The 14,654-nt window shown below is 50.4% G+C and overlaps 1 protein-coding gene across 1 annotated transcript in view; it reads right to left on the bottom strand.

Annotated features, from left to right (window-relative positions):
• The window catches only part of PODXL (podocalyxin like), an 89,623-nt gene that overhangs the window by 73,558 nt on the left and 1,411 nt on the right, over positions 1-14,654 (bottom strand). The gene's annotated exons all lie outside the window — the stretch shown is intronic.

Below are 14,654 nucleotides of genomic sequence, written 5' to 3' on the forward strand. Positions count from 1 at the left end.
TACTGCAATACAAATACATAAGAATAAGACACTATTATAAAGCAGCCACATCTAGGTAGCCAGGGAATCTAGACTGAGGACCTGCCAGGCCATAATCTCCCTCTCAACTGAAGGCATCTGTCAGCCACAAGGTCCCCTTGGATGCCCTGATATTGGGTGTCCCTCTCGATCCCCATGTAACAGCTTCAGTCCATTTATAACTGGCCAGGAGATTGCTCCCTTCTCTGACAGACGGGCCCTAGCCACAGTGATCTACACCTTTCCCACCTCCACCCTACTCTGTGCAAGATTCGACACCTAGGGCTGGCCATGAAAGCCACGTGACAGTTCCAGCAGGATCAGATGCAGCAGCCCACCTCCTAAGTGACACAGGCCATCCACAACTCATCGCCCCGGAGCTTTGTCCCCCACAGTGCTCACCCATCCAAGGCTGAGTCCAAATCAAGTTCCCGGGCCTCAGCTACAAAGCCCTAGCTGGGTCAGATGCCCATTTATCCAGGCGACAGCCTCTCAGAACGGCAGCTCCACTCAGCCAGCACAGACCATAGGGTACACCTCACAGGGGCTAGGGGAAGAGCTTTTACAGTCACAGAGCCAGCGTCTGCCGGAGACTAGGCTGGACAAGTCCTGGGCACATGTTCTGGGCTGGGGTCCCATCTCCACCTGGAAAATGAGCCTTCTCATAAGAATCTCTGAAGGGGAAAGAGGCAGGAAAGCTACAGTCCTGTGCCTTTAAAAACTGTGTAGGAAGGTGATATCTAAAACATTTGTTCCTCTGTAGAAACAAGGGCTACTCCCACCCCAGACACTTCCTTTTTTAAAGGCTTGCTTCCCTAATTGGGCCTTTCCTCCCAAGCCTGGCAGGTCATATATTTCCTTTGGGGCAGGTTGCTGTCCTTTTTCCTCTTAAGGGAAGCTCACTAACCCACTCTGTAGATTGCTGGGTTCAGGGCACAGACATCCTGTCAGGTAACCTATCTAGCATACCTTACGTACAATACATAACCCACATTTATCCTTTCTTTCCTCCTGCTCCAATCATTGGCTAGAAGGCAGGTCTGAGATATTATTACATCCTTGCAATTCTTCTTATAGCCCAGGTCTTCACACTGGAGCTGGAATGGGGGGTGATAAAAGATCATAGAATATCAGAGTTGGAAGGGACCTCAGGAGCCCGGTCCAACCCCCTGCTCAGAGCAGAACCAATCCCCCAATTTTTGCCCCAGATCCCTAAACGGCCCCCTGCAGGATTGAACTCACAACCCTGGGTGCAGCAGGCCACTGCTCAAACCACTGAGAAACTCAACGTTGTTCAGTAGAATTCACCCTACAGGGGAGAAGGATTTTAAAAAGGGCCAGGACTGCTCCTCTGCAGAGGTCACTCTTTATACTACACTTTGGGGTGTGTGCACCTAAATATTGCGGTGACAAGCACCTTCAGAAGGTATAATAAATATTAACCAATCATTAACAACAGACCCTCCAAAGGTGCCCAGGATGCAGGCAGTGGCCTACCCCAGTTTTTACTTTATTACTGGTATTTTCCCTTCAGTGCTCTTTATTCCCAATTTGATTTGCATTTTGTACTGAGTGGAAGACAGGTCAGTGCTCTGCTGATGCCGTTGGGAGCCGAAACATACCTGTGGACTTTGTATTATTCCATCAAAAAATGACTACATTTGAAAGGACGTTAAGCACTCCAGACTCAGGCAACACCAGAGCCCCCTTATGCATTACAATTCTGCTGGTCTGACATGGTGTAATTCTTCTGGGTCTGATTCTCCACTCACTCCCCACCTTGTAAATCGGGAGTACCTCCACTGAGGCACACGTCCTCCGTGAGGGCTAGCTCCCTGCCAAATTTAAACCCTCTAGTCATGGTCATTTTGTTATTATTGTTTGTATTACTGTAGCATCTAGAATAGGGTTGCCAGGTGTCCGGTTTTCGACCAGAATGCCCGGTCGAAAAGGGACCCTGGCGACTCCAGTCAGCACTGCTGACCGGGCTGTTAGAAGTCCAGTTGGCGGTGCAGGCAGGCTCCCTACCCAGATCCGTGCAACTCCTGGGAAGCTGCCAGCATCTCCCTCTGGCTCCTAGGCAGAGGGACGGCCATGGGAGCTCTGCACACTGCCCTCACCGCCAGTGCCAGCCAGATCCGTAGCCAATGGGAGCTGAGTGGGCAGTGCCTGCAGGCGTAGGCAGCACGCAGAGCCATGTGGTCACGCTTCCACTTAGGAGCCGGAGGGAGATGTCGCTGCCGTCTGATGTAAGCACCACCCGGAGCCTGCACCCCAAACCCTCTCCTGCACCCTAACCCCCTGCCCCAGCCCTGAGCACCCTCCTGCACCCCAAACCCCAACCCCACCCCAGAGCCCACACGCTCAGCCAGAGCCCTCAACCCCCTACACCCCAACCCCCTGTTCCAGCCTGGATCCCCCTCATTTCTGGCCCCATCCCAGAGCCCACACCCCCAGCCCAGAGCCTGTACCCCCCTCCCACACCTCAACCCCCTGCCTCAGCCCACTGAAAATGGGCAAGTGAGGAAGGGTTGGGGAGAGCTAGTGACAGAGGGAGGGGGTATGGAGTGAACAGGGGCGTAGCCTCAGAGAAAGGGTGGGGGGCAAGGGTGTTCAGTTTTCTGCAAAGAGAAAGTTGGCAACCCTAGCCTAGAGACACCAGTCGAGATCAGGACCCCATTGTTCTAGGCACTGAACAGACACATCGTGAGAGACAGTCCCTGCTCCAAAGAGTTTACAATCTAAATCAGGGGTCTCAAACTCAAATGACCACGAGGGCCACATGAGGACTAGTACATTGGCCCGAGGGCTGCACCACTGACCATGCCCCCACACCACTGCCCCGGCCCCGCCCCCACTCCACCCCTGCCCCGCCTCTTCCCTGCCCCATTCCAACCCCTTCCCTGAAATCCCCACCCCAACACCACCCCCTCCCTGCCCCCAGAGGGTGCAGGAGGGCTGCAGGGTGCGTCAAGGGGCTCAGGGCAGGGGGTCGGGGGGCAGAAGGGGTGCGGGGTGCAGCAGGGGCTCAGGGCAGGGGGTCGGGGTGCAGCAGGGGGCTCAGGGCAGGGGGTTCAGTTGCAGGAGGGGTTCGGGGGGCGGGTCCAGCACCTGGAGTGGAGGGGCACAGGGGTCTGTACCTGGAGGAGCAGCCAGGGCAACACACAGAGCCCTTGCCACCCCACCTCCCCCAGGTGCTGGCCGCTTCCCGGAGCGGCGAGGGGGCAGGGCAGGCAGGCAGGGCGCCTGCCCAGCCCCCAGTGCACGCCAGGCTGGAGCTGCTCTAGGTAAATGCTGGGGGGGCGGGGTTGCCACGGGGAGCTGGCGGGCTGCAGAAAATAACTCCGCGGGCCACATGCAGGGTTTGAGACCCCTGATCTAAATAGACAAGACAGTCACAGAGTGGGAGGGGAACAGAGGCACGCAGAGATGACTTAATTCGCCTCAGGGAATGTAACAGGTCAGTAGCAGAGATAGGACTAGAACTCACATTTCTTGACTTCCAGGCCACTGCTCTACCCACTAGACTACACTGCCTCTTAGCACTAGGGTTGATCACAAGAAATTTTTTACATGACGGAAAAGTTCATTATTCCCCCCACATCTCCCCCCGGAAAAAGGGCTAATCCCATTTTTGCTCCAGCTTGTCACAATAATTCACCTTCAGACAGAGACCACGGCCAAAAAATTCCAGCTCATAAAATGAAAGAGCAACTGAAAATGTTGTAATATTAATGCCCAAGCAACCTTAACTAGAGTTACGGCTTGTACTCCAGCTGGAATAGATAGTGAGAATTTCCCACCAGTCTATTACTGTTTTTAGGTAGGGATACATCTTCCTGGAGGACAGAGGGAAACATTAAGAGATCTGAGCATAGCACTAAAGCAAATAATTATGCAATCAGAACTACTAAAAGTTGACAAAGCTCCAGGCGCAGATGAATTGCACCCCAGAATAATGAAGGAAGCGGAAAGAGAAATAGAAAAACCTCACTTCAGTGGCAGGGGACGCTGGGAGAAGGGACAAAATTATAATATTTAGTACAAGAAAAAGGAGAGGGATTTTAAATTAAGCTCATGATTGACATATGGTACGGGCTGTGCCTGTGAGGTGCTGGCAAATCCCATTGACTTCAGTGGAAGTAGCAGGACCTCAGCATCTCTCAGGTGCAGACTCAAGTCTGCTTGAGTATCTGTCTGAGGGACTGTCTACATTGCAATTAAAAACTCACAGCTGGCCTGTGCCAGCTGACTTGGGCTAAGGGGCTGTTTAACTGCAGTGTAGATGTTCAGGCTGAGGCTGCAGCCGGCGTTCTGGGACCCTCCCACCTCGCAAGGTCCTTGGGCTCGAACATCAATACTACAATTAAACAGTCCTTTAGCCCGAGCCAGCTGGCACAGGACAGTCACAGGTTTTTAACTGCAGTGTAAACAGACCCTTACAGACAGGAAACAATTACAGCATGGGAACTAGGTGGCTCAGGGGCTTGGCTGCAGCACTTCTAGGCGTCTGATTCAACTCCAGCCTAGGTTAGGAGTGCAGAATACCCGCCATCATCTGACAGCTCTTGGTGATCTACTACACAGCATTAGTCTTGCAGAGAAGTGTCCATCCACATCACAACCCCCACCCCCAAAAAGAACGAACTCTGGCCACCCCCGGTGAAAGTCTTAAAGAGAGTTTTCGTTCTCCACACACAAAGCACAACCACGAACTTAGAGTTTACATGAAGAGAAAAAAAAACAACAAAGCAAGAAAGAACAGAAGTAAAGTCTCCACCAGTGCGAGCAAGAGCACAGTGTCTCCTCTGCAACAAGCTGCAGCTGAACCAACCACAAAATGGCTGCTATCTCCAGCAAACTCCTAGGGAATTAAAAGTGCAGTGCAGCCAATAAATAAAATGACAAGAGTACATAATCTGTCAGTGCAAGCACGGAACCACGGAGGGTGACCAGACTGCCCATCCATATGGTCTCTCCAGGTCAAAGATGAGGCACGTTGGCAGGGCAACAGAACGGAAACTTACCCCGAGGCTGCCCATTCTTTGGCTAAATAGAGAGCGTCAATCTCCAGGTCTTCACGCCAGCAATTCTCACAGGCACTTAATGCCCTTAAAAATGTAAGGGGAAAATCCTGGCAATGGCAAAACAATCAGATGGGGCAGTTATTCAAAGCAGGGGGAAGGCAGCAGGTCGGGGTTGGGGAATAGCCACAAGAGTCAATCTGAGGGCCAGGATGTTGTATATAAATGACCACAAAGTGTTAGTTTCAAGAGTGGGACAAGCCTGATGATAATATTGGGGAAAGGGGTTTGGGAGGAAACAACAACAGAAAGACAGATCAAATCAACTGCAGGTGGAGCCCATATATTTGGCTTCAGGCAACAATGCAGCGGAGAACTGCTAGATTTTAAAATAAGAATTACCAAACTGGATCAGACCAGCGGCCCATCTAATTGTGTTTCCTGTCTCTGGCAATGGCCAGCCCCAGATACCTAAGAATGCACTGAAATCCCTGTAATGGACAAGTAATAGAAATTGGAGAAGTTTTTCCAAAGCCCCCCAGTGAGCATTTGGCTTATGCCCTGAAGCATGATGCTGTATGACCCTCATCATTGTTATCCTACCTAATGGGAACAGTGGATGTGCTCAATAGGTCCATCAATGGCCGTTAGCCAGGATACATAGGGATAGTGTCCCTAGACTCTGTTTGCCAGAAGCTGGGAGTGGGTGACAGGGGATGGATCACTTGATGATTACCTGTTCTGTTCATTCCCTCTGGAGCACCTGGAACTGGCCACTGTCAGAAGACAGGATTATGTTACGGTTATGTTTCAATATCCCCATCCCCATCCTTTCTTTAATGGATCAATGGACTCCCTTGGCAGTGAGTTCCACAGGTAGCTAGGCACTGTGTTAAAGTACTACCTTTTGCCAGTTTCAAATTTGTTGCCTTTCAATGTAATTGATTGTCGTCTTGTTATTATATTATATTATTATATTGTCCTCTTGTTATTATATAAAGGGCGAAAAAAGGGATGCCAAATTTACCTTCTCTATGACATTAATTTATTGCAAAGAACATCACAAGAGAAACCAGAAAAATAACCTGAAGCAGCTGGTAACTGACTATTATGCTAAGAGTCCATCTGCAGAGACAAATTTATCACAATAGTACACAGTTATAACATAGCTTAGTCTTGCCTGTGTGGAAAGCACCAGTCCATGCTATAATACGAGATTCCATTAACATGCCTATAACACAGCTGGGTCCTGCCGACTCAGTGGGATATAGCCTGGTGTCCCTTGGATGGGGACACACAAGATTCAACAGCAGGTAGCTATTAGCAAGGTGCACACTGCCTGCAGCTCAGCTCATCTTATTATATAAGAGAGGGAGGGAAAACGTAAGTGACTTGGGTACTCCAGGATGTTAGCAATTCAATAAAGCTAAACAAACAAGGTCACCATTCTGAAGAAAATAGGACATTGAGAGACAACCGCTGGGAGGTGCACAGAATTCACAAGAGGGGGAACGGAGACAATAGACGCCCCAGAGCTATTTGCGCCCCCGTCAATGAAAATAACAAGAGGGTGGGGTCGTGAACTCTTCCTAAAGGAAAGGGCAGGCGCTCCAGGAATTCAGAAACCTTTTTTTTTTTTTTTTAAACAGGGAAAAGTGGCTAATTATGGAAGAAGCTACCTAGGGCAGCCATAGGAGCAATGGGTATAATCAGGCTCTTAGAAAACAGACATCGGGGCAAGCATGTAAAAGGAAAAAGTTACCAGGGTTTCAAACAAGTGAACAGAGCTAGATAGGGCCAGACATTCTCCTACACCGAGTAATTTGGCTGGGTCTGTTCCCTGCTTCCTTCAAATTCTTAACTGTCCCAGGATGTTTGGATCTTGGATGATCTGAACTTAGCCAGGAGCAGCATGAGTGATAGCCAGACATTTTGGGGGACTTTTCAGCCCCGCATGTCATTAGCTCCTAGCAGTGTAGGGCCTATCACACCCAGCAGAGCTGTTCTGATCTCCCCAGGCTATCAGCCTCCTTCTCTGGTCACGGAGACAGAAGTTCGCAGAAAGAAAGAGGGTGGTATACACGCACTCAGCTTGGGAGATAAGAATGGTCTGAGAAGGAATCAGCTGGAGGGTGAAACAGGTCCAGGTGTTGGGCGAGGTAAGGCAGGTGGCAGCAAAGGCAGAATTCAGATCCTCCTGCTCCAGAAGCACAACCCCCTTCTATTTGACGTAGAAGGCAAATCTCTATCTGGTTAAGTAGGGTGACCAGATGTCCCGATAAAACCAAATGTCCTGATATTTAACCCTTTGTCCCACTTCCCGACTGATGTATGATCAGGACACCATTTGTCCCGATATTCAGGTAAGGAGGTAAGCGGGAGGGAGGCACCGACTCTGTGGGTGCTCCAGGGTTGGAGCACCCACCGGGAAAAATTAGCGGGTGCTCTGCACCCACCAGCAGCCAAGCTCCCCTCTCCTCCCCCTCCTTCCCAGCGCTTCCCGCCACCTAACAGCTGTTTGACGGCACTTTGGACTTTCCGGGAGGGAGGGGGAGGAGTGGGGATGCGGCGCGCTCAGGGGAGGGGACGGAGAAGAGACAGGGCAGAGGCGGGGACTTGGTGGAATGGGGGCAGGGCGAGGGCAGTGCAGGGGTGAGCACTCACCGGGCAGAGGGGAAGTCAGCGCCGTAGGGTTGAGTAGCAGGCGGGGTGGGTGAAGAGGCGAGCCAGCAGCGGGAGGGGTGGAGGGGAGTGAGGAGGCGAGCGGTGGGTGGGGGACTGAGGAGGAATACAGCAAGCCAGCAGCAGGTCGGGGGATGATGAAGGGCGTGCTGGAGGGGGGGCGAGCGGGACCTGGAGCAGGATCTGGGAGCAGTGGGGGTGGACTGTGGGCAGGGCTGACAGCACCCCAATGTGTCCCGATATTTCACTGTTCTGATCTGGTCACCCTGAGGTGAAGGGACCTATGATATACAGTTGGGCCTTTCCAGGTCCATTCAGCAGAGGGCTGCCCTGCACGTTCTCACTAGCCAGGCCATCACAATGACCCTCAGGTGAATCATAGAATATCAGGGTTGGAAGGGACCCCAGAAGGTCATCTAGTCCAACCCCCTGCTCAAAGCAGGACCAATTCCCAGTTAAATCATCCCAGCCAGGGCTTTGTCAAGCCTGACCTTAAAAACCTCTAAGGAAGGAGATTCTACCACCTCCCTAGGTAACGCATTCCAGTGTTTCACCACCCTCTTAGTGAAAAAGTTTTTCCTAATATCCAATCTAAACCTCCCCCACTGCAACTTGAGACCATTACTCCTCGTTCTGTCATCTGCTACCATTGAGAACAGTCTAGAGCCATCCTCTTTGGAACCCCCTTTCAGGTAGTTGAAAGCAGCTATCAAATCCCCCCTCATTCTTCTCTTCTGCAGGCTAAACAATCCCAGCTCCCTCAGCCTCTCCTCATAAGTCATGTGTTCCAGTCCCCTAATCATTTTTGTTGCCCTTCGCTGGACTCTCTCCAATTTATCCACATCCTTCTTGAAGTGTGGGGCCCAAAACTGGACACAGTACTCCAGATGAGGCCTCACCAATGTCGAATAGAGGGGAACAATCACGTCCCTCGATCTGCTCGCTATGCCCCTACTTATACATCCCAAAATGCCATTGGCCTTCTTGGCAACAAGGGCACACTGCTGACTCATAGCCAGCTTCTCGTCCACTGTCACCCCTAGGTCCTTTTCCGCAGAACTGCTGCCTAGCCATTCGGTCCCTAGTCTGTAGCTGTGCATTGGGTTCTTCCGTCCTAAGTGCAGGAGCCTGCATTTATCCTTATTGAACCTCATCAGATTTCTTTTGGCCCAATCCTCCAATTTGTCTAGGTCCTTCTGTATCCTATCCCTCCCCTCCAGCGTATCTACCACTCCTCCCAGTTTAGTATCATCCACAAATTTGCTGAGAGTGCCATCCACACCATCCTCCAGATCATTTATGAAGATATTGAACAAAACCGGCCCCAGGACCGACCCTTGGGGCACTCCACTTGATACCGGCTGCCAACTAGACATGGAGCCATTGATCACTACCTGTTGAGCCCGACAATCTAGCCAGCTTTCTACCCACCTTATAGTGCATTCATCCAGCCCATACTTCCTTAACTTGCTGACAAGAATACTGTGGGAGACTGTGTCAAAAGCTTTGCTAAAGTCAAGAAACAATACATCCACTGCTTTCCCTTCATCCACAGAACCAGTAATCTCATCATAAAAGGCGATTAAATTAGTCAGGCATGACCTTCCCTTGGTGAATCCATGCTGGCTGTTCCTGATCACTTTCCTCTCATGCAAGTGCTTCAGGATTGATTCTTTGAGGACCTGCTCCAAGATTTTTCCAGGGACTGAGGTGAGGCTGACTGGCCTGTAGTTCCCAGGATCCTCCTTCTTCCCTTTTTTAAAGATTGGCACTACATTAGCCTTTTTCCAGTCATCCGGGACTTCCCCGGTTCGCCACGAGTTTTCAAAGATAATGGCCAATGGCTCTGCAATCACAGCCGCCAATTCCTTCAGCACTCTCGGATGCAACTTGTCCGGCCCAAGGACTTGTGCACGTCCAGCTTTTCTAAATAGTCCCTAACCACCTCTATCTCCACAGAGGGCTGGCCATCTCTTCCCCATTTTGTGATGCCCAGCGCAGCAGTCTGGGAGCTGACCTTGTTAGTGAAAACAGAGGCAAAAAAAGCATTGAGTACATTAGCTTTTTCCACATCCTCTGTCACTAGGTTGCCTCCCTCATTCAGTAAGGGGCCCACACTTTCCTTGGCTTTCTTCTTGTTGCCAGCATACCTGAAGAAACCCTTCTTGTTACTCTTAACATCTCTGGCTAGCTGCAGCTCCAGGTGCGATTTGGCCCTCCTGATATCATTCCTACATGCCCGAGCAATATTTTTATACTCTTCCTTGGTCATATGTCCAACCTTCCACTTCTTGTAAGCTTCTTTTTTATGTTTAAGATCCGCTAGGATTTCACCATTAAGCCAAGCTGGTCGCCTGCCATATTTACTATTCTTTCGACTCATCGGGATGGTTTGTCCCATGGATAAGGCATCTGGCACCTTCCCCCTAGGGCCCTCCGTGCTCGGAGCCGGCACTCTGACAGGGCAGCACTCACCTCCGCTGCCCTGAGTTCTAAAGGGTGCAACATCTCAGATGACGCTCACAACATCCCCCCAACCTGCCTTGGTTTTCTCTGCTCGGTCAGAGCCCAGTCATGCTCTGCGTGCAGCTGCGGTTTCCCCTCACAGGCTGGCACAGGAGCAAACTGACAGCTTGATGGCTCGATGACAGAGTAAACAGAGGACCTTGGACACAGGGACAGCAGCTGGGCACAGACAGAGACTCTTGCATGGGACGGTTGGTGCCCCAGATGAGGTGGAAACAAAGTCAGAATTGCTGCAGGCAGATGGAACTGCGCTCGAATCAGTGGAGTGGCTCAGAAGCGTAGGCTCCATGCACTCCTCTCTGCTCCCGTCAGAGCAGGCCAAACCCATCAGAATCCAGCCAGGGTGTCCACTGCAAGCAGCCTCCTTCTTCCTGATCCTGCAGACGCTCCTCTGACCCAAATCAGTGGGGCTCTGAGGCATGTGTGCGGAGGGGAGGGGAAGCAGCCATTCTCCCCACTCTCATCTCCCCTCCTACCCACAGGGATCTCCCCATTGTAGATAATAGTGATGGGGTTCAGCACTGTCTTCTGTGCTGTCCCCATCTGCCAAAACACTCATCTCCCCCACGTACATGCAGTGGATCGGCTCTCAAAGGCGCACCATTGCCATAGGAGAAGGGGGTTCCCCTGGGAAGTAGCTAACCAGCACCACGTCTCTTTCTGCAAGTCTCAAGATCTGCAGGATTTGCCACGTTGGGTGGGTTTCACCCCATCCACTGTTGGGGGGGGATCTATCTCTTGACTGCAAGCTCCCATGGTTTTAATGTCACAAGTGATGGTGAAACTATTCCACAGCCTAAGAGATCTCACTGACCCTAATTAATCTCATACACCTGCCACAAAGCCCTATGCACACAAGCCCCACAGGGTGTATGTCACAAATGCAAGGGCTAGAGCCCCAAAGCTTCACAGAGCTTCGAACAAGGTGCCAGGCTCATGTACAGTGTTTAGAAAACAGCTGCAGCATCACTTCAGCCACCGGCATGAATAATAATAACAATTCTTCAAAGAAACCCCCCGAAATTAAAATAAACTACGATGTCGCATTGCTACAGGTCCTTTCATCCACGGACGTCCAGGTGCCTTGCAAACCATGCGTTAATTAAGCCTCCAAACCGCACGGGGGAGAGGGGTATACTGTTACTGTATTCATTTCACTCCTTGGGGAATCACCAGCACAGCGCAATTTCAGGAACTTGCCGAAGGTTACACCGGGGACAGAATGCTGGAGTCCCAACTCCACCTCCGCCCGCTAACGCAAGTTACAACCACAACTTGTGTTGTCCACATTACAATTTAATGTGTTAGTTAACACATGTCTGCCAATGTGTTTAAAAAAAACAAACCATCTTTGTTCCTAGTGTAACCCTACCCTGGCGACTCTCCTGTTTTGACCACAATCCCCTCCCAGCGGCCTGTTGCCCCTTCCTACAATGCAATAAATATCGTGAATATTTGAATGAAAAGCAAGATCACTCAAAGTTTCAGCAGTTCATGCACAGACCCTTAGATCGAACCAACCTTTGGCTTCTTTGGAAATGCTGTAGCTCTGGGACTGAAGAGGGGGAGTTTTAGAGACACGAGTTTAAACCTTGGGTGAAGGGACTGTGATGGCTTTAGATTAGGCGAGCAGCGGGCCTATAGGGAAAATCCAGTCCTGCCATTTCCAGTAAGGATTATTTGAGGCTTTGATTCTTTTTATCCTAAAAATAAAGGGGTCAAATTTTTCCTCCCATGTCAACACCACCCCCATATCCTCTAATGGAATTTAAAAATCTAACAAGCGTCCCATGAACATGCTGAAACAGGCATCTTTGGGCCTCTCTCAACAGATTGTCTAAATTTGAGGCAATTATGCTTCAGACCATCTCCATGTGTATGCTGTGCCAGCCGGACTCTGATCTGACCTACTCCAGTGTCAATCAGGAGTAGCTCCATTGAAGCTAGTGGATCACCCTGGTGTGAGCTCAGCATCGGGCCCAGATTACATAGGAAAACAGCCTTAGCAGAAAACAGCGGTGTTCTTAAACCTGCAACACCATAGTCCTGATGCTGAGCTGCCTTGTGCACTGTGCTGTCATTTATTTACAGCTGTGCGAAGCCAGGGTAGAACACTGCCAAATCAGAACCCTCCACTCGTGTGCACAGGTGATAGTGTTTCACACCCTCTCTGCACAGCTATAGCTGGCCACACACGCAGTCAGGCAGAGGGCAAGCAAGCCCCTTGCGGTTTCCAGTTATTTCTTTTCCTTAAAAAAAAAAGTGCACATTTTAATTCCTTCCCCCACAATTCTTTCCTCCTTTAGGAAAATAAGGGACAGGGTTGGCCACCCTTCCTGACACGAGTGGGTCCTTGCTCCTTGAGCGCACCCATTGATTAGAACGGGTTCTGCTCATGGAATTAGGTATGGCTCACAAAATGGTGTAATCCGCTGGGCAAGCTGAAGTCAGTGTAAGAGAGGCCCAATCTGGCCCTTTAAAAAAAAAAAATTAAAAAAAAACATCCACCCTTTCTACAGAAGGGAAAGTACAAGAGTACCTGCAGTTGACAGATTTCAAACCGTAACAGCAGCAGCTTATGGAAGGAGACGCTGTGAGACAGCCAAGAGGAGCCCAGCAGGAAATGGCCCACCTGATGATCACTTTAGATAAGCTATTACCAGCAGGACAGTGGGGTGGGAGGAGGTATTGGTTCATATTCTCTGTGTATATATAAAGTCTGCTGCAGTTTCCACGGTATGCATCCGATGAAGTGAGCTGTAGCTCACGAAAGCTTATGCTCTAATAAATTGGTTAGTCTCTAAGGTGCCACAAGTACTCCTTTTCTTTTTGCGAATACAGACTAACACGGCTGTTACTCTGAAACTTGACAGAGAATATAACCGAGCCATCAGAACGCCTCCCCTCATCACCATCACCCACCAGCACAGCCCTAAACCCCACTTCCTACAACTCAAAGTGGATTTGACGCGAAACCCTGGGAAAAAAATCTTCCGAGGCGTTGCTGGGCCAGGTTCTGTCTGGTGTAAAGTGCAAGGGGCTGCATGACTTCAGTGCGGTTACTCCTGATGTACACCAGCATCACTGAGATCAGAGTTTGGCCTAATCCTCTCATGTTAAACAACAAGAGAAATCATTTTTTCAACACCTCAATCCTTTTCATAACAGCCTGACCTCCCTGCACTTGTTGACTCAGGGCTGGTCTCCACTGCTAAAAGAGTGGGGCTTTCTGTACGGGGGATAACTATACCGCAGGATAGCTCCTGCGCTGAAAACACACTGAAGACAGGGCACTTTAGTTTTAGGGGAAGATTAAACTCGCTGAGCTCAACCCTGCACCTCTGCCTGGGGCAGACCTTCACTGTGCTTTGAACTCGGGATAGTTACTGCAAGGTAAAAAACCGCAGCTTTTAGCAGTGAGGGCAAGCTGTCAGATGGGCAGAGAGTTCACTGCAAGACCTCCTCTAGCACAGGACTTCACTCACTGTCTTCCATCCTTTCTCCCTCTCAATGTCAAGAAATATTGCACGCCTTCGCTGTTCTCACCCTTCCTCCCGTTTTCAACAAAGGGAGGAATTCCCTTTCCGACTATTTTTCTTTTAAAATGGTTCATGCTGTGAGGGCATTTTAAAACACACCTTTCAGACGAGACATGCAACTGAGGTCTTGGTGGCGTGGGGCCCATTAAAGATCCTACGGCAATTTTCACAAGAGTATGGGGTGTTAAACCCAAAGTCCGGGATAAATCCAAGTCTGGATCATTACTTCCTCTCATCAGATCCCCTGGTATGGGGTCCTGATTCCAACTGCACTCACGCCAGCGTAAGTCAGGGTAAGCGAACAGAGGTGCTCTAGCTAGGGCACTGCACGGGAAGTCAGGAGATCTATTCCTGACTCTGCTACCCACTTGCCATGACCTCAGGTAAGATGCTTTTCCTGTTTCCCCTCCTACCTTTTATCTGTCTTGTCCATTTACATTGTAAGCTCTGCATGGCAGGGACTGTCCCTCAGGGCTTGTCTACACTCACTGGGCTGCAGCCGGTGCAGCCGTAGGGCTTCATGAAGACGCTCCCTACATCGAAAGGAGAGCATCTCCCATCGGCGTAGGTACTCCACCTCCTGGAGAGGCAGTATCTGTGTTGACGGGAAAAGCCCTCCTGTCTACAAAGCGCTGTCTACACTGGGAGTCCAGTCGGTGTAACTGCGTCGCTCAGGGGTGTGGATTTTCCACACCCTTGAGCAAGGTAGGTATACCGACATACGTTTGTAGTGTAGACGAGGGCTGTGTTTGTACAGCATCTGACTCAGTGGGGCCCTGATGTTGTTTGGGGTGTGCAGGCATCCTGCAAAAAAAAGTAAAAAATAATAACTCCAGCCAAGTCAGTGGAGTGATACCAGCATGAA

Source organism: Lepidochelys kempii, chromosome 1 (genome assembly GCF_965140285.1).
Source record: "Lepidochelys kempii isolate rLepKem1 chromosome 1, rLepKem1.hap1, whole genome shotgun sequence".
NCBI classification, from domain to species: domain Eukaryota; kingdom Metazoa; phylum Chordata; order Testudines; family Cheloniidae; genus Lepidochelys; species Lepidochelys kempii.